This window comes from Arachis stenosperma, chromosome 10 (genome assembly GCF_014773155.1).
Source record: "Arachis stenosperma cultivar V10309 chromosome 10, arast.V10309.gnm1.PFL2, whole genome shotgun sequence".
Classification (NCBI taxonomy): domain Eukaryota; kingdom Viridiplantae; phylum Streptophyta; class Magnoliopsida; order Fabales; family Fabaceae; genus Arachis; species Arachis stenosperma.
Genome location: NC_080386.1, coordinates 80,522,486 through 80,541,100, shown reverse-complemented (window position 1 = coordinate 80,541,100; position 18,615 = coordinate 80,522,486). Strand labels below are relative to the sequence as shown.

General features: G+C 38.6%; 1 non-coding gene across 1 annotated transcript; it reads left to right on the top strand.

Moving 5' to 3' along the window:
• The first annotated feature begins 2,001 nt into the window (after positions 1–2,001).
• Positions 2,002–2,109, top strand: LOC130958620 (small nucleolar RNA R71). Its single transcript, XR_009077733.1, has one exon. It is a non-coding gene; the product is annotated as a small nucleolar RNA R71 (small nucleolar RNA).
• The last annotated feature ends 16,506 nt before the right edge of the window (positions 2,110–18,615 follow it).

Here is an 18,615-nt window from a genome sequence, read left to right as displayed (position 1 = left end):
GTTTAACGCCAGCTTTTTGCCCATTCCTGGCGTTAAACGCCAGTCTGGTGCCCCTTTCTGGCGTTAAACGCCCAAAATGGTGCCAGACTAGGCGTTAAACGCCCATTCTGCTATCTTCACTGGCATTTAAACGCCAGCAGATTTTCCTCCAGGGTGTGCTATTTTTTTCTTTCTGTTTTTCATTCTGCTTTTGCTTTTTCAATTGATTTTGTGACTTTCCATGATCATCAACCTATAGAAAACATAAAATAACAAAGAAAAATAGATAAATATAACATTGGGTTGCCTCCCAACAAGCGCTTCTTTAATGTCAGTAGCTTGACAGTGGGCTCTCATGGAGCCTCACAGATACTCAGAGCAATGTTGGAACCTCCCAACACCAAACTTAGAGTTTGAATGTGGGGGTTCAACACCAAACTTAGAAGTTGGTTGTGGCCTCCCAACACCAAACTTAGAGTTTGATCGTGGGGGCTCTGTTTGACTCTGTTTTGAAGGAAGCTCTTCATGCTTCCTCTCCATGGTTACAAAGGGGTATCCTTGAGCCTTAAACACAAAGGATTCTTCATTCACTTGAATGATCAATTCTCCTCTGTCAGCATCAATCACAGCCTTTGCTGTGGCTAGGAAGGGTCTGCCAAGGATGATGGATTCATCCATGCACTTTCCAGTCTCTAGGATTATGAAATCAGCAGGGATGTAATGGTCTTCTACCTTTACCAGAACATCTTCTACAACTCCATAAGCTTATTTTCTTGAATTGTCTGCCATCTCTAGTGAGATTCTTGCAGCTTGCACCTCAAAGATCCCTAGCTTCTCCATTACAGAGAGAGGCATGAGGTTTATGCTTGACCCTAGGTCACACAGAGCCTTCTCGAAAGTCATGGTGCCTAATGTACAAGGTATTGAGAACTTCGCAGGGTCCTGTCTCTTTTGAGGTAAACTCTGCCTAGTCAAGTCATCCAGTTCTTTGGTGAGCAAAGGGAGTTCATCCTCCCAAGTCTCATTACCAAATAACTTGTCATTTAGCTTCATGCTTGCTCCAAGGTATTTAGCTTCAGAGGAAGAATACTCATCAGAGCTCATGAATGGCAAAAGAAATTCCAATGGAATCTCTATGGTCTCAGTGTGAGCCTCAGATTCCCATGGTTCCTCATTAGGGAACTCATTAGAGGCCAGTGGACGTCCATTGAGGTCTTCCTCATTGGTGATTACTGCCTCTTCCTCCTCTCCAAATTCGGCCATGTTGATGGCCTTACACTCTCCCTTTGGATTCTCTTCTGTATTGCTTAGAAGAGTACTAGGAGGGAGTTCAGTAACTTTCTTACTCAGCTGACCCACTTGTGCCTCCAAGTTTCTAATGGAGGACCTTGTTTCAGTCATGATACTTTGAGTGGTTTTGATTAGATCAGAGAGCATGGTTGCTAAGTCAGAAAGGCTCTGCTTAGAATTCTCTGTCTGTTGCTGAGAAGATGATGGAAAAGGCTTGCCATTGCCAAACCTGTTTCTTCCACCATTATTGTTGTTGAAACCTTGTTGAGGTCTCTGTTGATCCTTCCATGAGAGATTTGGATGATTTCTCCAGGAAGGATTATAGGTGTTTCCATAGGGTTCTCCCATGTAATTCACCTCTTCCATTGATGGGTTCTCAGGATCATAAGCTTCTTCTTCAGATGAAGCGTCCTTAGTACTGCCTGGTGCAGCTTGTATTCCAGACAGACTTTGAGAAATCATATTGACTTGCTGAGTCAATATTTTGTTCTGAGTCAATATGGCAGTCAGAGTATCAATCTCAAGAACTCCTTTCTTCAGATTCGTCCTATTGTTCACAGGATTCCTTTCAGAAGTGTATATGAATTGGTTATTTGCAACTATTTCAATGAGTTCTTGAGCTTCTGCAGGCGTCTTCTTCAGATGAAGAGATCCTCCAGCAGAGCTATCCAATGACATCTTGGACAGTTCAGACAGACCATCATAGAAGATACCTATGATGTTCCATTCAGAAAGCATGTCAGAAGGACACTTTCTGATTAATTGTTTGTATCTTTCCCAAGCTTCATAGAGGGATTCACCTTCCTTCTGTCTGAAGGTTTGGACTTCCACTCTAAGCTTACTCAATTTTTGAGGTGGAAAGAACTTTGCCAAGAAAGCATTGACTAGCTTTTCCCAAGAGTTCAGGCTTTCTTTAGGTTGTGAGTCCAACCATATCCTAGCTCTGTCTCTTACAGCAAAAGGGAATATTATAAGTCTGTAGACCTCAGGGTCAACCCCATTGGTCTTGACAGTGTCACAAATTTGCAAGAATTCAGCTAAAAACTGATGAGGATCTTTCAATGAAAGTCCATGGAACTTGCAATTCTGTTGCATTAGAGAAACTAATTAAGGCTTAAGCTCAAAGTTGTTTGCTCCAATTGCAGGGATAGAGATGCTTCTCCCATAGAAGTCGGGAGTAGGTGCAGTAAAGTCACCCAGCACCTTCCTTGCATTGTTGGCATTGTTGTTGTTTTCGGCTGACATGTCTTCTTCTTGTTTGAAGATTTCTGTTAGGTCCTCTACAGAGAGTAGTGCTTTAGCTTCTCTTAGCTTTTGCTTCAAGGTCCTTTCAGGTTCAGGGTCAGCCTCAACAAGAATGCTTTTGTCTTTGCTCCTGCTCATATGAAAGAGAAGAGAACAAGAAAATATGGAATCCTCTATGTCACAGTATAGAGATTCCTTGAGGTGTCAGAGGAAAAGAAGAATAGAAGGAGGAGGTAGAAGAATTCGAACTTATCAAGAGGGATAGAGCTCGAATTGTGCATTGAGGAGGGGTGTTAGTCCATAAATAGAAGGATGTGAGAAGAGGGGAAGAATTTTAGAAATTAAAGTAAAAGATTTTGAAGAAATTTTGAAAAACTGAAGAATGATTTTCGAAAATTAAAGTTGGGAAAGAAATAAAGTGATTTTTGAAAAAGATTTTGAAATTAGAAATCAAAAAGATCTGATTGAAAATTATTTTGAAAAAGATGTGATTAAGAAGATATGATTGAAAAGATATGATTGAAAAACAGTTTAAAAAGATTTGATTTTTAAAATTAACGACTTAGCTAACAAGAAATTTTAAAAGATATGATTCAGACATTAAACCTTTCTCAACAGAAACGGTAACATACTTGAAATGTTTGAATCAAATCATTAATTGTTAGCAAGTATTATTGAAAAATGGAAAGAAATTGATTTTGAAAATATATGATTGAAAAGACATGATTTGAAAAAGATTTGATTTTGAAAAATTATGAAAACTTGAAAAAAATTTGAATTAAAAACAAAATCTTCCCTCTTGTGCCATCCTGGCGTTAAATGCCCAGAATGGTATCCATTCTGGCGTTTAACGCCCAAAACTCTACCCTTTTGGGCGTTAAACACCCAGCCAGGCACCCTGGCTGGCGTTTAAACGCCAGTTTTCCTTTTTCACTGGGCATTTTGAACGCCCAGCTTTTTCTGTATAATTCCTCTGCTATATGTTCTGAATCTTCAATTCTCTGTATTATTGACTTGAAAAGACACAAATTTTTTTTTGAATTTTTAATGATGAGGAATAATCAAAATGCAACTAAAATCAAATAAACAATGCATGCAAGACACCAAACTTAGAAGTTTGTATACTATTGACACTAACAAATTGAGAATGCATATGAGAAACAACAAAACACTCAAGACAAAAGAATTTAAAGATCAGAGCAAGGAAATCATCAAGAACAACTTGAAGATCAATGAAGAACATAATGCATGTAATTTTCAAAAATCAAAAGACTAAAAACATGCAATGGACACCAAACTTAAAATTAGACACTAGACTCAAACAAGAAACATAAAATTATTTTTTGGTTTTAAGATTTTATAATTTTTTTTTGGATTTTTTTGAAAATTGAGTGGAAAAGAAAATAAGGATATCAAAATTCTTAATGAGAATTCCAAGAATCATGCAATGTTAGTCTAAAGCTTTAGTCTAAAGAAATTAGACATGGCTACTCAAGCTTCAGCAGGACATTACATTCAAGAGCTAAATTGATGAGAATCAATCAGCTTTGGTGATGATAAAAATATCACCTTGAAACTCTAGAATTCATTCTTAAAAATTCTAAAGAAAAGTACCTAATCTAAGCAACAAGATGAACCGTCAGTTGTCCAAACTCGAACAATCCCCGGCAACGGTGCCAAAAACTTGGTGCACGAAATTGTGATCATCAATGGCGCCATCAACATGGTACGCTCAATTGCAATCTCAACTCTTTATCACAACTTCGCACAACTAACCAGCAAGTGCACTGGGTCGTCCAAGTAATAAACCTTACGCGAGTAAGGGTCGATCCCACGGAGATTATTAGTATGAAGCAAGCTATGGTCATCTTGTAAATCTCAGTCAGGCGGATTCAAATGGTTATGGAGGATTAATGATTAAAAGATAAATAAAACATAAAATAAAGATAGAGATACTTATGTAATTTATTGGTGAGAACTTCAGATAAGCGTATGGAGATGCTTTGTCCCTTCTGTCTCTCTACTTTTCTACTGTCTTCATCCAATCCTTCTTACTCCTTTTCCATGGCAAGCTGTATGTTGGGCATCACCGTTGTCAGTGGCTACAGTCCTGTCCTCTCAGTGAAAATGTTTAACGCGCTCTGTCACAGCACGGCTATTCATCTGTCGGTTCTCGATCATGTCGGAATAGAATCCAGTGATTCTTTTGCGTCTGTCACTAATGCCCCACAATCGCGAGTTTGAAGCTCGTCACAATCACTCAATCCTTGAATCCTACTCAGAATACCACAGACAATATTTAGACTTTCTGGATTCTCAAGAATGCCGCCATCAATTCTAGCTTATACCACGAAGATTCTGATTAAGGAATCCAAGAGATAAACATTCAAGCCTTGTTTGCTTGTAGAACGGAAGTGGTTGCCAGGCACGCGTTCATAAGTGAGAATGATGATGAGCGTCACATAATCATCACATTCATCATGTTCTTGGGTACGAATGAATATCTTAGAACAAGAATAAGCTGAATTGAATAGAAGAACAGTGGTAATTGCATTAATACTCGAGATATAGCAGAGCTCCACACCTTAATCTATGGTGTGTAGAAACTCCACCGTTGAAAATACATAAGAACAAGGTCTAGGCATGGCCGAATGGCCAACCTCCCAAAGAGGGTTCAATCATAAAAACATGATCAAAAGATTCCCTTAATACAATAGCAAAATGTCCTATTTGTAGAGAACTAGTAGCTTAGGGTTTACAAAGATGAGTAAATGACATAAAAATCCACTTCCGGGCCCACTTGGTGTGTGCTTGGGCTGAGCATTGAAGCTTTCATGTGTAGAGACTTTTCTTGGAGTTAAACGCCAGCTTTTGTGCCAGTTTGGGCGTTTAACTCCCATTCTTGTGCCAGTTCCGGCGTTTAACGCCAGAATTCTTGAGCTGACTTGGAACGCCTGTTTGTGCCATCAAATCTCGGGCAAAGTATGGACTATTATACAATGCTGGAATGCCCACGATGTCTACTTTCCAACGCAATTGAGAGCGCGTCAATTGGGCTTCTGTAGCTCCAGAAAATCCACTTCGAGTGCAGGGAGGTCAGAATCCAACAGCATCTGCAGTCCTTTTCAGCCTCTGAATCAGATTTTTGCTCAGGTCCCTCAATTTCAGCCAAAAAATACCTGAAATCACAGAAAAACACACAAACTCATAGTAAAGTCCAGAGAAGTGAATTTTAACTAAAAACTAATAAAAATATAATAAAAGCTAACTAAAACATACTAAAAACAATGCCAAAAAACGTATAAATTATCCGCTAATCACACTGTTTGTCACTTTTTTAAATTAAAATAAACAAAAATAAATAAAAAATAGGCGTTGACATTGTCGGTACGTTAATAATTAAATCGACGGTTTATTTTGGTGAATATGTGCTTTGGATTTACTAATTTGGTGCTTCAAGTCATGTTTGAGTTTGTCTTAAAAATTAGACTTTTTAATAATGCTATCAGGTATAATGATATTGCCAAGTTTGGGTATGCCACAATGGGACGATCCAAGTTCATAGGAGAGGAAGACTCAAGCCAAAGCAATTCTTCTACTTCACGAAATGCTAGTCATGTAAAAAGACCAGCTGGCCTGGGAAGGTACGGTTCAAATCCTTAGTTTCTTGTCCTTTTCTAGAAGAGTAGGTGTACTCAATACTCCTTCTGAGTGTTTTCTTTCTTGAATATTTATAGATTCAAATAAAGCTATCACATTGGTATCTAATATCACATTAGTATAAATTTTATTTTTATATTTAAAGGTTTATTCGTCTTGTTATCTAATATTCTGTATAAATTTTATTTTTATATTTAAAAATTTATTTGCATTAATTATTTACTATTTTTCAAATAGAAAAATAATTAAAAAATATAGCTATTAAAATTGACGGTAGCGTTGTCACTTTTTAAATTTAAAATAGACAAATAAAACAAAATATAGACAAAGAATTTGTCGGTATCTAAATAATTAAATTGACGGCTATTATGTCAATTTTATTGAATCAAATATCGATAAAAATGTTGTTGATTTTATTAAGCAAGTAAAATTCACAAACTCATATTATAGACGGAAATATTGTCAATTTTATTGAATCAAATATCGGCAGAAATGTCGTCTATTTTATAAAATAATATCGACGGCAATGTTGTCGATTTTAGTAAGAAGGTAAAATTCTCAAACTCATATTATAGACGGAAATATTATCGATTTTATTAGAATTTTGAAAAATCGACAAGCTTAATAGAGACTGTAACAACCTCCCTTCATCCCTTCTAGAAACAAAATTAAATTCGAATTTTTGAAAATCAGTTAGGAGATGGGTTTAGAATTTTGAATTATGGATAAGAATCTAATAACCGCCCTTTTTTTTAATTTAAAATGATCCCAACCACCCTGCCACTGAAAGTATATAAATAGGGGTACACCAATAGGTAGAAGATCACCCTTCTCAAACCCTAATCCTCCCCCTTCTCTCTCTACGAAAATATTCTGTATGCAAACACAAGAGGCAAGCTCATAGACAATAAAGAGGCATTAGAAAAATAGTAGGAAATTATGCTTTTTTTTAACTTTTATGTTTAGCATGTATTATGCTCTATTATTATTTTTCCATCTATGCATGTTATCATGTTTTGGTATCTCATAGCATTAATTATCTTATTCCTCATCTTTTATCCACAATGATCATGCTTGTCCATTATGTATTCATGTCCTCTTAAAGTCATTAGTACATGCCTTTTTTTTATTAGTTTTATTCAATTATATAATATGACCTATTTTTCATTATGTGCATTTATATGATCTTTTATGCCATTATATTATTAATATTTCTCTAGGGTCGAGAGTATATATCCTTTTATAAGTTTTATTATTTAATATGTCCTATTTTCATTATATGCAATTATATGATCTTTTATGCCATTATATTATTAATATTCCTTTAGGATCGAGAGTACATATCCTTTTATAGGTTTTATTATTTAATATGCACTATTTTCATTATATGCAATTAGATGATCTTTTATGCCATTATATTATTAATATTCCTTTAGGATCGAGAGTGTAAGACCTGGTTGATTAATGGCTAATTAACTTTGGACGAAAATAGAGACTACTTTCAGGAGTCGTTATGGTCATTACGAGTACACTGTAATGTCTTTTGGGTTGACGAACACTCCTGGAGTGTTTATGGATTACATGAATAGAGTGTTCCGTCTATTTCTGGATAAATTCGTTGTTGTCTTCATTGACGACATACTGATTTACTCCAAGACTGAAGAAGAGCATGCAGAACACTTGAGGACCGTGTTGCATATTCTAAAGAAGAAGAAACTCTATGCGAAACTGTCTAAGTGTGAGTTTTGGAAGAGTGAGGTGAAGTTTTTGGGTCACGTGGTGAGTAAGAAGGGAATAGCCGTACATCCAACTATGGTGGAGGCTGTGATGGGTTGGAAGCAACCAACCACAGTAACTGAGATAAGGAGTTTTCTGGGCTTAGCTGGCTATTACTGAAGGTTCATCAAAGGCTTTTTACAATTAGCTTTGCCGTTGACAAAGTTAACCCGCAAAGACACTCCGTTTGTTTGGTCTCCTAAGTGTGAGGAGAGCTTTCAGGCATTGAAGAAAAAGTTAACCACTGCACCTGTGTTGGTGCTACCTGAGCTGAACGAACCGTTTGAGGTGTACTGTGATGCCTCATTAAAAGGTCTAGGGTGTGTGCTAATGCAGCATCATAGTGTGGTGGCGTATGCCTCATGACAGTTGAGACCTCATGAAGTTAGTTACCCTACGCACGATTTGGAACTCGTTGCGATTGTGTTTGCCTTGAAGGTCTGGAGGCATTATCTCTATGGGGTTAAGTTCCAAGTCTTCTCCGATCACAAGAGCTTGAAATATCTCTTTGATCAGAAAGAGCTTAATATGAGGCAGAGGAGGTGGATGGAATTATTAAAGGACTACGACTTTGAATTGAATTACCATCTGGGAAAGGCAAATGTAGTGGCGGATGCGTTAAGTCGGAAGTCGTTATATGCGGCTTGGATGATGCTTCAAGAGGAAAAGTTGCTCAAGGAATTCGAGAGTCTAAAAATTGGTGCTCGAGAAGTATCTGGAACCTTGTGTTTGAGCCGATTAGAAATTTCAAGTGACTTTAAGTCTGAACTCCTAAAGGCTCATGAAAATGATGAAGTATTATGGAAGGTGTTACCGGCTATTGAGCAAGGGAAACAGTGAAGAGCGTCGAAAGAAAAAGATGGGTTATGGAGATTCAAGGGTAGGATCATTGTGCCGGATGTTGGCACTTTGAGGCAAGATATCTTAAAGGAGGCACACAAAAGCGGATTCTCCATTCACTCGGGAAGTACTAAGATGTACCATGATTTAAAGGCGATATTTTGGTGGCCGGATATGAAGAATGATGTGGCGGAATATGTTTCAAAGTGCTTAACTTGTCAAAAGGTAAAGATTGAACATCAAAGACCTTCAGGGATGTTGCAACCCCTAGAGGTTCTCCAATGGAAATGAGAAAGTATTGCAATGGACTTTGTGTCGGGATTGCCAAGGACTAAGGCTGGTTTTGATGCTATCTGGGTGATTGTGGACCGACTGACGAAGTCAGCTCACTTTTTACCCATTTGGATGACTTACACCCTTGAGGAGCTAGCACGGTTATACATAAAAGAGATTGTGAGACTTCATGGTGTACCTGCTACTATAATCTCTGATAGAGATCCTCATTTTACTTCGAGGTTCTGGGTTGCATTTCAGAAAGCTTTTAGAACCCGATTAAGCTTAAGTACGGCTTACCATCCTCAAACAGATGGTCAATCCGAGAGGACAATCCAAACACTAGAGGATATGTTGAGAGCTTGTGTTTTAGACCAATCGGTGAGTTGGGATCGGTATATGCCGTTATTGGAGTTTGCATACAATAATAGTTACCATGCGAGCATCGGAATGGCTTCGTATGAGGCCTTGTATGGGAGGAAATGTCAATCTCTGCTATGTTGGTATGAAGCTGGAGAGAAAGGCTTGTTGGGGCCAGAGATAATAGCTGAGACCATTGAACAAGTCAAGAAAATCTGAGATAGGATGCTTATGGCGCAGAGTCGCCAGAAGAGTTACGTCGATCAGATGCTTAGGGCGATTAAGGCAAAGAAGTTGAATCCTAGATACATTGGTCCATTTCAGATCCTGGAGAGGATTGGACCGGTGGCGTATCGGATGGCTCTACCACCGCATCTTTCGAACCTGCACGACGTGTTTCACGTGTCACAACTTCGGAAGTATACTCCTGATGCTAGCCATGTGTTGGAACCTGAATCGGTTCAGTTAAGAGGAGATTTGACGCTTCCAGTGGCTCCAGTTAGAATTGATGATACTAGTATCAAACGGTTGCGTGGAAAAGAGGTTTCATTAATCAAAGTGGCTTGGAGTCGAGGCAGTGTTGAGGAACACACTTGGGAACTTGAGTCAGAGATGCGAATGGATTATCCGCACTTATTCTCGGGTAATGTAATTTGAATTTTGTGGGCAAAATTCCCAATTAGGTGGGTAGAATGTAAGACCCGGTTAATTAATGGCTAATTAACCCATAAATGAGAATTTATTCTAGAAAGCTAAAAATGTGATTTTTATGGCTTAATATGATAGAGGAGATTGAGACGAGAATTTCGGTACCAATTTTATAGAAATCGGACCAAGATTGGACCGAACGGGCCAAACCGGGCCAACTGAACCCAAAGTGGGCCCTTAGCCCAACATAACTAAACTAAAATCCTAGTTTTTAGCACTTTCTCTCCTCATTTGAGACACTCACACGCTGAAAAATGGAGGCCATGGAGGGAAGAACACTCTCTCAAGTTTTATCTCTCCCTTGATCTTTAAACCACCATAACTTTTGATCTAGAGCTCCGATTGCCGCTCCATTTGCGGCCACGCGTTCACCGCGGAGAGCTCTACAAAACCCATACAACCAATCTTGAGGTAAGCCACGTTTTTCTCTTTGAATTTCCAGCCTTATTTTCGAGTTTCATGAGAAAAAATGTTGAGATTTTGGGCTCTTTGATGTTATAGGACCCAACTCTCTTGAAGGAGAAGATTAATCTTGTCTCCTTGGACCTTGGGTGTGGTAAGATTCTCAACCCTAGTATAATTTGTTGTTCTATGATGTTTGGGTATTGAGATGTTGTGTATGGGTATGATGATTGTGGCTTAGGTTATGTATATATGAATATTGGAGCTTGATTGAGACCTTGGAAAGTTTAAAAAGGGATTTTTGGTGGTAAAAATCTGTTCTTGGAGGTGTTGAGACCTAGAAGGCTTGTGGACAAGTGGTTTGGGAAATCGGCTAAGGTATGGTCTCGATTTCTCGTATCTAATATGTAATGTGGTAGGAAATACTTAGGCTAGAGGCCCTAAGATAGGCATTGAATTATTGATGTTGTTGAATGGTTAAGATATATGATGTGGTCATTGATGAGCGGATAATTTATACGCTTTCTGGCATTGTTTTTAGTATGTTTTTAGTATGTTTTAGTTAGTTTTTATTATATTTTTATTGGTTTTTAGTTAAAATTCACTTTTCTGGACTTTACTATGAGTTTGTGTGTTTTTCTGTGATTTCAGGTATTTTCTGGCTGGAATTGAGGGACCTGAGCAAAAATCAGATTCAGAGATTGAAAAGGACTGCAGATGCTGTTGGATTCTGACCTCCCTGCACTCGAAGTGGATTTTCTGGAGCTACAGAAGTCCAATTGGCGCGCTCTCAACGGCGTTAAAAAGTAGACATCCTGGGCTTTCCAGCAATGTATAATAGTTCATACTTTGCCCGAGATTTGATGGCCCAAACTGGCGTTCTAAATCAGCTCAAAACTGCCCGGCGTTAAACGCCGGAACTGGCACAAGAATGGGAGTTAAACGCCCAAACTGGCACAAAAGCTGGCGTTTAACTCCAAGAAAAGTCTCTACACAAAAATGCTTCAATGCTCAGCCCAAGCACACACCAAGTGGGCCCGGAAGTGGATTTTTATGTCATTTACTCATTTCTCTAAACCCTAGGCTACTAGTTCTCTACAAATAGGACCTTTTACTATGGTATTCTCATCTTTGGACGTCTAGTTCTTAGATCATCTTGGTTCTTCTGGTTCCCTCTCTGGGGCCGAAGCCAATGATCACTATTATCTCTTATGTATTTTCAACGGTGGAGTTTCTACACACCATAGATTAAGGTGTGGAGCTCTGCTGTACCTCGAGTATTAATGCAATTACTATTGTTCTTCTATTCAATTCAGCTTGTTCTTGTTCTAAGATATTCATTCGTACCCAAGAACATGATGAATGTGATGATTATGTGACGCTCATCATTATTCTCACTTATGAACGCGTGCCTGATAACCACTCCCGTTTTACAAGCAAACAAGTCTTGAATGTTTCTCTCTTGGATTCCTTAATCAGAATCTTCGTGGTATAAGCTAGAATTGATGGCGGCATTCAAGAGAATCCGGAAGGACTAAACCTTGTCTGTGGTATTCTGAGTAGGATTCAATGATTGAATGACTGTGACGAGCTTCAAACTCCTGAAGGCTGGGCATTAGTGACAGACGCAAAAGAATCAATGGATTCTATTCCAACCTGATTGAGAACCGACAGATGATTAGTCGTGCCATGACAGGGTGCGTTGAACATTTTCACTGAGAGGACGGGATTGTAGCCACTCACAACGGTGATGCCCAACATACAGCTTGCCATGGAAAGGAGTAAGAAGGATTGGATGAAGACAGTAGGAAAGCAGAAAGACGAAAGGGACAAAGCATCTCCATACGCTTATCTGAAATTCTCACCAATGAATTACATAAGTATCTCTATCTTTATTTTATGCTTTATTCATATATCACCCATACCCATTTGAATCTTCCTGACTGAGATTTACAAGATGACCATAGCTTGCTTCATACCAAAAATCTCCGTGGGATCGACCCTTACTCGCGTAAGGTTTATTACTTGGACGACCCAGTGCACTTGCTGGTTTGTTGTGCGATGTTGTGAAATTATGTTTAGACCATGGTATTGAGCACCAAGTTTTTGGAGCCATTACCGGGGACTGTTTGAGTTGTGAAAAGAATGGATCACAATTTCGTGCACCAAGTTTTTGGCGCCGTTGCCGGGGATTGTTTCGAGTTTGGACAACTGACGGTTCATCTTGTTGCTTAGATTAGGTATTTTTTTCAGAGTTCTTAAGAATGAATTCTAGTGTTTCAAGGTGATGTTCTTATCATCACTAAAGCTGATTGATTTTCATCAATTTAGCTCTTGAATGCAATGTCCTGCTGAAGCTTGGCTAGCCATGTCTAATTTCTTTAGACTAAAGCTTTAGACTAACATTGCATGATTCCTGGAATTCTCATTAAGAATTTTGATATCTTTATTTTCTTTTCCACTTAATTTTCAAAAAATCCAAAAAAATTACAAAATCATAAAAACCAAAAATATTTTCATGTTTTTTGTTGAGTCTAGTGTCTCATTTTAAGTTTGGTGTCAATTGCATGTTTCTGTTCTTCTTGCATTTTTCGAATTCATGCATGTGTCTTCATTGATCTTCAAGTTGTTCTTGATGATTTCCTTGCTCTGATTTTTAAATTCTCTTGACTTGAGTGTTTTGTTGTTTCTCATATGCATTCTCATTTGTTAGTGTCAGTAGTATACAAACTTCTAAGTTTGGTGTCTTGCATGCATTGTTTATTTGATTTTAGTTGCATTTTGACTATTCCTCATTATTAAAAATCCAAAAAATTTTTAAATTGTGTCTTTTCAAGTCAATAATACAAAGAATTGAAGATTCAGAACATACAGCAGAGGAATTACACAGAAAAGGTTGGGCGTTCAAAACGCCCAGTGAAGAAGGAAAACTGGCGTTTAAACGCCAGCCAGGGTGCCTGGTTGGGCGTTTAACGCCCAAAAGGGTAGTGTTTTGGGCGTTAAACGCCAGAATGTGCACCATTCTGGGCGTTTAACGCCAGGATGGCACAAGAGGGAAGATTCTGTTTTTTAATTCAAATTTTTTCATGTTTTCAAAATTTTTTTCAAAATCAAATCTTTTTCAAATCATATCTTTTCAATCAAATCTTTTTCAAAATCAATTTCTTTCCATTTTCAAAAATACTTGCTATCAATTAATGATTTGATTCAACATTTCAAGTATGTTGCCTTTTCTGTTGAGAAATGTTTAATGTTTGAATCATATATTTCTTGTTAGCCAAGTCATTAATTTTTAAAATCAAATTTTTTAAATTGTTTTTCAAATCATATCTTCTCAATCATATCTTTTTAAAACTATATCTTTTCAATCATATCTCTTTAATCATATCTTTTTCAAAATAGTTTTCAATCATATTTTTCTGATTTCTTATTTCAAAAATCACTTGATTTCTTTTCCACTCTTAGTTTTCGAAAATCAATTAGAGTTTTTCAAAATGTTTTTAAAATCTTTTTAATTTATTTTCAAAAATTTCTTCCCCTCTTCTCACATCCTTCTATTTATGGACTAACACTACTCCTCAATGCACAATTCGAACTCCATCTTTCCTTGATAAGTTCGAATTTTCTACCTCTTCCTTCTATTTTTCTTTTCCTCTGACACCTCAAGGAATCTCGATAATGTGACATAAAGGATTCCATATTTTCTTGTTCTCTTCTCTTTCATATGAGCAGGAGCAAAGACAAAAGCATTCTTGTTAAGGCTGACCCTGAACCTGAAAGGACCTTGAAGCGAAAGCTAAGAGAAGCTAAGGCACAACTCTCTGTAGAGGACCTAACAGAAATCTTCAAAGAAGAAGAACCCATGGCAGCCGAAAACAACAACAATGCCAACAATGCAAGGAAGGTGTTGGGTGACTTTACTGCACCTACTCCCGACTTCTATGGGAGAAGCATCTCTATCCCTGCCATTGGAGCAAACAACTTTGAGCTTAAGCCTTTATTAGTTTCTCTAATGCAACAGAATTGCAAGTTTCATGGACTTCCATTGGAAGATCCTTATCAGTTTTTAGCTGAATTCTTGCAAATCTGTGACACTGTCAAGACTAATGGGGTTGACCCTGAGGTCTACAGACTTATGCTATTTCCTTTTGCTGTATGAGACAGAGCTAGGATATAGTTGGATTCACAACTTAAAGAAGGCCTGAACTCTTGGGAAAAGCTAGTCAATGCCTTCTTGGCAAAGTTCTTTCCACCTCAAAAATTGAGTAAGCTTAGAGTGGAAGTCCAAACCTTCAGACAGAAGGAAGGAGAATCCCTCTATGAAGCTTGGGAAAGATACAAACAATTGATCAGAAAGTGTCCCTCTGACATGCTTTCTGAATGAAGCATCATAGGTATCTTCTATGATGGTCTGTCTGAACTGTCCAAGATGTCATTAGATAGTTCTGCTGGAGGATCTCTTCATCTGAAGAAGATGCCTACAAAAGCTCAAGAACTAATTGAAATGGTTGCAAATAACCAATTCATGTACACTTCTGAAAAGAATCCTGTGAACAATGGGACTAATCAGAAGAAAGGAGTTCTTGAGATTGACACTCTAAATGCCATACTGGCTCAGAACAAAATATTGACTCAGCAAGTCAATTTGATTTCTCAAAGTCTGTCTGGAATGCAAGCTGCAACAGGCAGTACTAAGGACGCTTCATCTGAAAAAGAAGCTTATGATCCTGAGAATCCTTCAATGGAAGAGGTGAATTACATGGGAGAACCCTATGGAAACACCTATAATTCTTCATGGAGAAATCATCCAAATCTCTCATGGAAGGATCAACAGAGACCTCAACAAGGTTTCAACAACAATAATGGTGGAAGAAACAGGTTTAGCAATGGCAAGCCTTTTCCATCATCTTCTCAGCAACAGATAGAGAATTCTAAGCAGAGCCACTCTGACTTAGCAACCGTGGTCTCTGATCTAATCAAAACCACTCAAAGTTTCATGACTAAAACAAGGTCCTCCATTAGGAATTTGGAGGCACAAGTGGGTCAGCTGAGCAAGAAAATTACTAAACTCCCTCCTAGTACTCTTCCAAGCAATACAGAAGAGAATCCAAAAGGAGAATGCAAGGCCATTAACATGACCCACATGGCCGAACTTGGAGAGGAGGAAGAGGCAGTGAACGCCACTGGGGAAGACCTCAATGGACGTCCACTGGCCTCCAATGAGTTCCCTAATGAGGAACCATGGGAATCTGAGGCTCACACTGAGACCATAGAGATTCCATTGGATTTACTTCTGCCATTCATGAGCTCTGATGAGTATTCTTCCTCTGAAGAGGATGAGTATGTCACTGAAAAGCAAGTTGCTAAATACCTTGGAGCAATCATGAAGCTAAATGACAAGTTATTTGGTAATGAGACTTGGGAGGATGAACCCCCTTTGCTCACCAAAGAACTGGATAACTTGTCTAGGCAGAAATTACCTCAAAAGAGACAGGACACTGGGAAGTTCTCAATACCTTGTGCCATAGGCACCATGACCTTCAAGAAGGCCTTGTGTGACCTAGGGTCAAGCATAAACCTCATGCCTCTCTCTGTAATAGAGAAGCTAGGGATCTTTGAGGTGCAAGCTGCAAGAATCTCACTAGAGATGGCAGACAATTCAAGAAAACAAGCTTATGGACTTGTAGAGGATGTTCTGGTAAAGATTGAAGACCATTACATCCCTGATGATTTCATAGTCCTAGAGACTGGGAAGTGCATGGATGAATCCATCATCCTTGGCAGACCCTTCCTAGCCACAGCAAAGGCTGTGATTGATGTGGACAGAGGAGAATTGATCATTCAAGTGAATGAAGAATCCTTTGTGTTTAAGGCTCAAGAATATCCCACTGTTACTGGTGCACGAAATTGTGATCTCTACTTTTCACAACTCAAATAATCCCCGGTAATGAATCCAAAAACTTGGTGCTCAATACCATGGTATAAACATAATTTCACAACTTCGCACAACTAACCAGCAAGTGCACTGGGTCGTCCAAGTAATAAACCTTACGCGAGTAAGGGTCGATCCCACAGAGATTGTTGGTATGAAGCAAGCTATGGTCACCTTGTAAATCTCAGTCAGGCAGATTCAAATGGTTATGGATGATATATGAATAAAGCATAAAGTAAAGATAGAGATACTTATGTAATTCATTGGTGAGAACTTCAGATAAGCGAATGGAGATGCTTTGTCCCTTCCGTCTCTCTGCTTTCCTACTGTCTTCATCAAATCCTTCTTACTCCTTTCTATGGCAAGCTGTATGTTGGGCATCACCGTTATCAGTAGCTACAATCCCGTCCTCTCAGTGAAAATGTTCAACGCACCCTGTCACGGCACGGCTAATCATCTGTCGGTTCTCAATCAGGTTGGAATAGAATCCATTGATTCTTTTGCGTCTGTCACTAATGCCCAGCCTTCAGGAGTTTGAAGCTCGTCACAGTCATTCAATCATTGAATCCTACTCAGAATACCACAGACAAGGTTTAGACCTTTCGGATTCTCTTGAATGCCGCCATCAATTCTAGCTTATACCACGAAGATTTCAATTAAGGAATCTAAGAGATAAACATTCAAGCCTTGTTGCTTGTAGAACGGGAGTGGTTGTCAGGCACGCGTTCATAAGTGAGAATGATGATGAGCGTCACATAATCATCACATTCATCAAGTTCTTGAGTGCGAATGAATATCTTGGAATAAGAACAAGCTGAATTGAATAGAAGAACAATAGTAATTGCATTAATACTCGAGGTACAGCAGAGCTCCACACCTTAATCTATGGTGTGTAGAAACTCCACCGTTGAAAATACATAAGAACAAGGTCTAGGCATGGCCGTGAGGCCAGCCCCCAAAACGTGATCAAAAGACTCCAAATGATCAAGGATCCAAAGATTCAAAGATCTAAAGATCTGATCTAAGAACTAGATGTCCAAAGATGAAAATACAATAGTACAAGGTCCTATTTGTAGAGAACTAGTAGCCTAGGATTTACAGAAATGAGTAAATGACATAAAAATCCACTTCCGGGCCCACTTGGTGTGTGCTTGGGCTGAGCATTGAAGCATTTTCGTGTAGAGACTTTTCTTGGAGTTAAACGCCAGCTTTTGTGCCAGTTTGGGCATTTAACTCCCATTCTTGTGCCAGTTCCGGCGTTTAATGCCGGGCATTCTTGAGCTGATTTGGAACGCCGGTTTGGGCCACCAAATCTCAGGCAAAGTATGGATTATTATACATTGATGGAAAGCCCAGGATGTCCACTTTTCAACGCCGTTGAGAGCGCGCCAATTGGGCTTCTGTAGCTCCAGAAAATCCACTTCGAGTGCAGGGAGGTCAGAATCCAACAGCATCTGCAGTCCTTTTCAGTCTCTGAATCAGATTTTTGCTCAGGTCCCTCAATTTCAGCCAGAAAATACCTGAAATCACAGAAAAACATACAAACTCATAGTAAAGTCAAGAAAAGTGAATTTTAACTAAAAACAAATAAAAATATAATAAAAACTGACTAAAACATACTAAAAATAATGCCAAAAAGCGTATAAATTATCCGCTCATCAGTTACCATAGAGAGGAAGCATGAAGAGCTTCTCTCAAAATAGAGCCAAATAGAGCCCCCACAGCCAAACTCTAAGTTTGGTGTTGGGAGGCCACAACCAACTTCTAAGTTTGGTGTTGAACCCCCACATTCAAACTCTAAGTTTGGTGTTAGGAGGTTCCAACATTGCTCTGAGTATCTGTGAGGCTCCATGAGAGTCCAATGTCAAGCTACTGACATTAAAACAAGCGCTTGTTGGGAGGCAACCCAATGTTATAATTATCTATTTTCCTTTGTTATTTTATATTTTCTGTAGGTTGATGATCATGAGAAGTCACAAAATCAGTTGAAAAAGCAAAAACAAATGAAAAACAGAAAGAAAAACAGCATACCCTGGATGAAGATCTTGCTGGCGTTTAAATGCCAATAAAGGCAGCAAATGGGCGTTTAACGCCCAGTCTGGCACCATTCTGGGTGTTTAACGCCAGAAAGGGGCACCAGACTGGCGTTA